The sequence below is a fragment of the Bufo gargarizans genome, chromosome 3, assembly GCF_014858855.1.
Source record: "Bufo gargarizans isolate SCDJY-AF-19 chromosome 3, ASM1485885v1, whole genome shotgun sequence".
Lineage (NCBI taxonomy): Eukaryota > Metazoa > Chordata > Amphibia > Anura > Bufonidae > Bufo > Bufo gargarizans.
Genome location: NC_058082.1, coordinates 493,196,381 through 493,202,166, shown reverse-complemented (window position 1 = coordinate 493,202,166; position 5,786 = coordinate 493,196,381). Strand labels below are relative to the sequence as shown.

At 43.0% G+C, this 5,786-nt stretch overlaps 1 long non-coding RNA gene across 1 annotated transcript; it reads left to right on the top strand.

Annotated features, from left to right (window-relative positions):
- Positions 1-237: 237 nt before the first annotated feature.
- On the top strand, positions 238-2,641 carry LOC122931230. The gene is made up of 3 exons (XR_006388225.1): positions 238-308; positions 1,101-1,206; positions 2,464-2,641. It is a non-coding gene; the product is annotated as an uncharacterized LOC122931230 (long non-coding RNA).
- The last annotated feature ends 3,145 nt before the right edge of the window (positions 2,642-5,786 follow it).

The window sequence follows — 5,786 nt, the reverse complement described above, 5'->3', positions numbered from 1 at the left end:
GTACATGGTTCCGCAGACAGTATCACACATGATATGATTAGAAACACAACACAGCAATTCTCATGTGTTTGACTTTCACACATTTAATATTCTCAATAGATCTCACCAAATGTAGCTAGGTCTGCCGCTAAATATCTCATATTTGAGGCTAGCTTCTCTGCAGCTTAAGCAATAAGCTAATTGCGAGCACTCACCGCCCAGTGGTTGTGATGTGTATTGCAGATTTTTAGAGTTTATTTACAGTCTAGCGATATGATGTTGTTTTGCTGTCAGGACAAAATTGACATCGCTTACAGTTTGGAGATCAGGTAAGAGAGGACGCATCTGTATATTGGAGGGGGCTGGCGAGATGGTGTGATGTTATTTACATGGGGCTTTATGGCAGAGGGAGGAAAATAGTGTTATTTACATAGGACTGTATGTTGGAGGAGCTGAAGGGAGGGGAGTGATGTTATTTACATAGGACTGTATTTTGGAGAGGGGAAGGAGAGATGGTGTGATGTTATTTATATGGGACTGTATGGTGGATGGAGGAAAATAACTACAGGGGGCACTTCAGTGTGAGCATTATAACAGTAGGGGGCAGTATAAATATTGGGGGCACTGTAGGGGTATTATAAATCCAGGGGACATTATAGGCGTTCTTATTACTACTAGAATTTCTATAGGAGGGACTTATAGATCTGCCTTATTTCTACTAAGAGCACTATAAGGGGCCTTATTACTACTGAGGGGTCTGTAGAGAGCTTTATTACCACTAGGGGAACAATAGGGGGCCTTATTTCTACTGGGGGCTTTGTGAAGGTATTATTAATACTGGAGGGCTCTTCTACTAATGGGGGCATTCTTAGGGAGCATTATCACTGTTGGGGGCACTGTAGGGGGAAGTATTACTAATGAGGGCATTCTAGAAGGGAATTACTATTGGTGGGACTATGAGGAGCACTATTACTATGGGGAGTACTATTATTTCTTCAGGATAGTATTTGGGGGTATTGGGAAGCACAGCAAACAGCAAGATAACACTGTGGGGACTCAAGGTTGGGGGATGATGATAAAAATGTGAGGAAGCTAAGAAGTCTGTGTGTCACACTCTGCAGAGACGAGGCATAGCTGAAAGAAGTTGCATGGACTAAATGGAGAAGATGATGACAAAGAAGATTTACATCGAAGGAGACGTCACCTGGGAGGCACTGGATGTGACAGGTATGTGCTGCTGTATGGCAAGTATAGCAAAATGCGGTGTGTGGGGGGAGGGAGGATCGACTTAGAGAACTAGGCCATATTAATTGGGGCTTGGGCCTCGGATCTTTTGAGACCCTAGCAAAGCCCCTGCCCGCACTTTTTCCTCATCAGTAGTCTATCCAACACTGGAATCTGCAGTTTGCACCATTTATGTTAAATTTGACTTGAAACCAAACTGGCAAGTATCTCGCCTGCACAGAGCTCATGTGTCTTATTGGCTCAGATCTGAAACTTCATTGTCTTCTGTAATTATAGGTAGGTGAGGAAAACGTATTTTCCCACTTGTCCAAGAGCAGCGAAACATTGTTCAATTCTAATGCACGACTTCACAAAGCATTATAGTGATTAAAATTTCTAACTTCCAAAGTGTTCTGCAGCTGCAGTAATTTCAGAGCTGGCTTCTGAGGTGGACAAATGACTCATCATGAACGCCCTTGAGTCCATGAACAACCCCCCCCCCTCCCAGTTAGCCATATTCAGCTTGGAAATGTCATATTTTTGCAAGGTGTTAAAGGAGAAACGGACTAATAACACCAGTCATTGTATGGGATGTCTTCTTGAATCATTATCACGTTCCACGTGGATTATAGAAGTACAGCACCTTGCAAAAGCATTCACCTCCCTTGACTTTTTTGTTTTGGTCCCTCACAACCTGGAATTAACATGGATTGTTTGAGGCCATTCCAACACATTTACATGTTTCCCCTTAAACCACTCAAGTGTTGCTTTAGCAGTGTGTTTGGCATCATTGTCCTGCTGGAAGGTGAACCTCCATCCTAGCCTCAAATCACGCACAGAGTGGTACAGGTTTTGCTCAAGAATATCCCTGTATTTAGCACCATCCATCTTTCCCTCAACTCTGACCACTTTTACAGTCCCGGCTGCTGAAAAACATCCCCACAGCACGATGCTGCCACCACCATGTTTCTATTTGACGTCAAGGATGAACGATGGAGTCTCTGACTGCTGTGAAGTATGGGGAGTAGGAGGTTAATGAGACAAGAGCAGCTAATAGTAATGGTATAAGCCGCAGGTTATGCCGCATAATCCCCCTGGTATCCTCCCCTTTATTTCTATTGGCCGAAGATAGTGGTTTGGCCGTGATTATTAAAACCAGGAAGTTGCTTTTGCTCAGCCTCTTTTCTCCGGCACCTCTACAGCTTCCCAACCACCCTCCCTGGTTTTCAGGTTATTGTTACGTTTTCCATGTTGTTGCAGATATTATGAACAGAAGTCACAGCAGAGGTCGGTGCAAATAAAAGGAGATGGAGAAGAAGGCGGACTTGCCCACGGAGGGATTCCGTGGGCATACTGCTTCTTGTTACTCCGTGTTTTTGAGATATGTGTTGGAGAATGAAAAGTTGGTGTTAAAATAAATAGTTTAAATAAAGCTGTGACCAACTCCCACCCAACAAAATGAGTGTTCTGTGGTTTTTATTATGTAGCTGCGATAAGCTTGGTTGAGGGCAAAGGTTACGTTTCTCGGCAGTCACTGTGGGGATGGTGTTCTTTGGGTGATGTGATGTTTTGGGTTTGCGCCAGACATAGCGTTTTCTTTGATGGTGTGAGAGATAGATATAAGATATACAAGATGGAGTTCTAGCTCAACCAGGGTTCAATGAGAGGTTAATAAAATGTTAGCTCTTTGCAGGTATGGGGGGGGGGGGGAATCAGCTGACAACCTCCCCCCCCCCCACCTGCTCTATTTTCAGAATTGCTAGCTTCTGTTGCTCTAATTTCACATCTTCTTTTCTGATAAGATGTTTCGTTTCTTCTGTCTTTGTGATTTCTTCTCAAGCTATGTAACGCCTGTAGCTGCTGGATGTCAGCTAGTCTAATATAAAGATTTGTCTGTAACCTAATAAATTCAGATTACTGATTACAACCATTGTGTCTGTATCAGTCTTCTCTGTGCACATACACTATTTGAATTCGGAACCCACAATCATAGACGCAGGGGTAATTGCCCCAACAATGGCCGAAAAGTTCAATTTTAATCTCATCAGACATGAGCACCTTCCTCCATACATTTTGGGAGTTTCCCACATGCCTTTTCGCAAACACACAACGTGCCTTTTTGTCTTTTGCTGAGAGTAATGGCTTTCTTATGGCCACTCTGCCATAAAGGCCAACTCTATGGAGCGTATGGCTTATTGTCGTCCTATGTACAGATACTGCAGTCTCTGCTGTGGAACTCTGCCGCTCCTCCAGGGTTACCTTAGGTCTCTGTGCTGCCTCTCTGATTAATGTCCTCCTTGCCCGGTCCGTGAGTTTTGGTGGGCGGCCGTCTCCTGGCAGGTTTGCTGTTGTGCCATGTTCTTTCCATTTGGTTATGATAAATTTGATGGTGCCCCTGGGGATCATCAAAGATTTGGATATTTTTTTTCATAACCTAACCCTGACTTGTACTTCTCAACAATATTGTCCCTTACTTGTTTGGAGAGTTCCTTGGTCTTCATTGCAGTGTTTGGTTAGTGATGCCTCTTGCATCCTCTGGGGATGCAGCCTCTGGGGCCTTTCAAAAAAGGTATGTATATGTAATGGCAGATCATGTGACACTTAGATTGCACACAGATGGACATTATTTCACTAATTATGCGACTTCTCAAGGTAAATGGTTGCACCAGAGCTTTTTATGGGCTTCCTAACAAAGGGGGTGAATACATACGCACATGCCAATTATATGTTTTCTATTTCTAAACAATAGTTTTATTCAATATTTTTCTCATTTCACTTCACCAACTTAGACTATTGTGTTCTGATCCATCACATAAAATTCAGATTAACAAAACATTGAACTTAAGGCTGTAATGCAACAAAACACAAAGTCAAAGGGGGTGAATACTTTTGCAAGTCACTGTATATACTCTTTCTTGTAAATTTTCTACAGAAATATTATGAAAGAAGCATGCAACGAATCTCACTGGTTTTTGGTCACGTGCAGGGGTGTTGCTATAAGGGTGCAGATGTAGTCGCAGATGTAGGGCCTTAAAGTGACTTCTTACAAGTAAGACACCAGTATTATAATTGCCACATGGTAGTGACATAGTCGATAATATTGAAAAAAGACAGAGGTCATACGTTTTTATTAAGTTTTAGACGACGGTCTTAATAACCCCTGTGCAGGCAGTGGATCCACCGAAGGTATATTCTAAATCTACGCCAGCAAGGAAGCTCCTAAAACAGGTGTAGAAAATGACAAATTAGACGGGCCTGGCAGTCCGCCCCTTTCCCCGCCAACATTTTTAGACCTGGCGTAAGCGGGGAAAAGTTGCAACAGAAAACTAGCGTATATCAGTTAGTTATCGAACGCCCCTAGAGATGGACTTGCAATTCGCCCGGCGGCCGTTTCGTGGCGAACTTTGCTTGTTCGCGGTTCGCTGAACGGGAGGAACATATGGCAATGTCTACCGGCGCCATATTCTTTTACATTGTGAAGAACTTTCACCCATGACAGGACAGGACAGCCAATTGAGACGTTTCAGCACATGGTCACACCCCCTACCCTATAAATAAACCCGATCTGGCCGCCATTTTATATTCAGTCTTTTGTCAGTGTAGGGAGAGGTTGCTGTGTGGAGCAGGAACAGACTGTTAGGGACACAGAATGCTAGCTAATAGGGCCACAAAAGTCCTTTTAAGGACTGGTATAGGTGTGCTATCGATAGGTGTGACATACTGAGGGGTGTGATATACTTATAATATACTTTCTAACATAGAAAGTATATTATTAGTGCATTTGTATTGTGCAGCAGTTGTGTGCGGTTCTGCTGCGATACTGCAGCTATACAGAGGGGCAAACACTTTTGGAACAAATAATTTCAACTGGTGTGATATACCAGTTGCCCCCCCCCCCCCCCCGAAAAAGAGATTGAGGCAGGGGTGTTATATACCAATAATATACTTTATGGAGAGTATATATGGGTAGTGCAGCATTTGTTTACGGTTCTGCTGCTTTACTTCAGCTGCACAGAGTGACAAACGCTATTGGAACAAATAATTTCAACTGGTGTGATATACCAGTTGCCCCCCCAAAAAATTGATTGAAGCAGAAGTGTTCTATAACAATAATATACTTTCTATATAGTGCATTTGAGTAGTGCAGCATTTGTTTGCGGTTCTGCTGCGTTACCGCAGCTATACAGAGTGACAAACGCTATTGGAACAAATCATTTTTGGGGCCTGTAGTCCACTGGCCTGCTGTAAAATTGATATCCAATGACCGTGTAATCTACCTCAAGCCACATACTTACTTGTTCTTTTCTGTCCGCTGAATGCATAATCTTTGTGGCCTGGAGTCCACTGGCCTGCTGTAAAATTAATATCCAATGACCGTGTAATCTACCTCAAGCCACATACTTACTTGTTCTTTTCTGTATGCTGAATGCATAATTTTTGGGGCCTGTAGTCCACTGGCCTGCTGTAAATTGATATCCAATGACCGTGTAATCTACCTCCAGCCACATACTTACTTGTTCTTTTCTGTAAGCTGAATGCATAATTTTGGCCTACTGTAAAATTGATATCCAATGACCATGTAA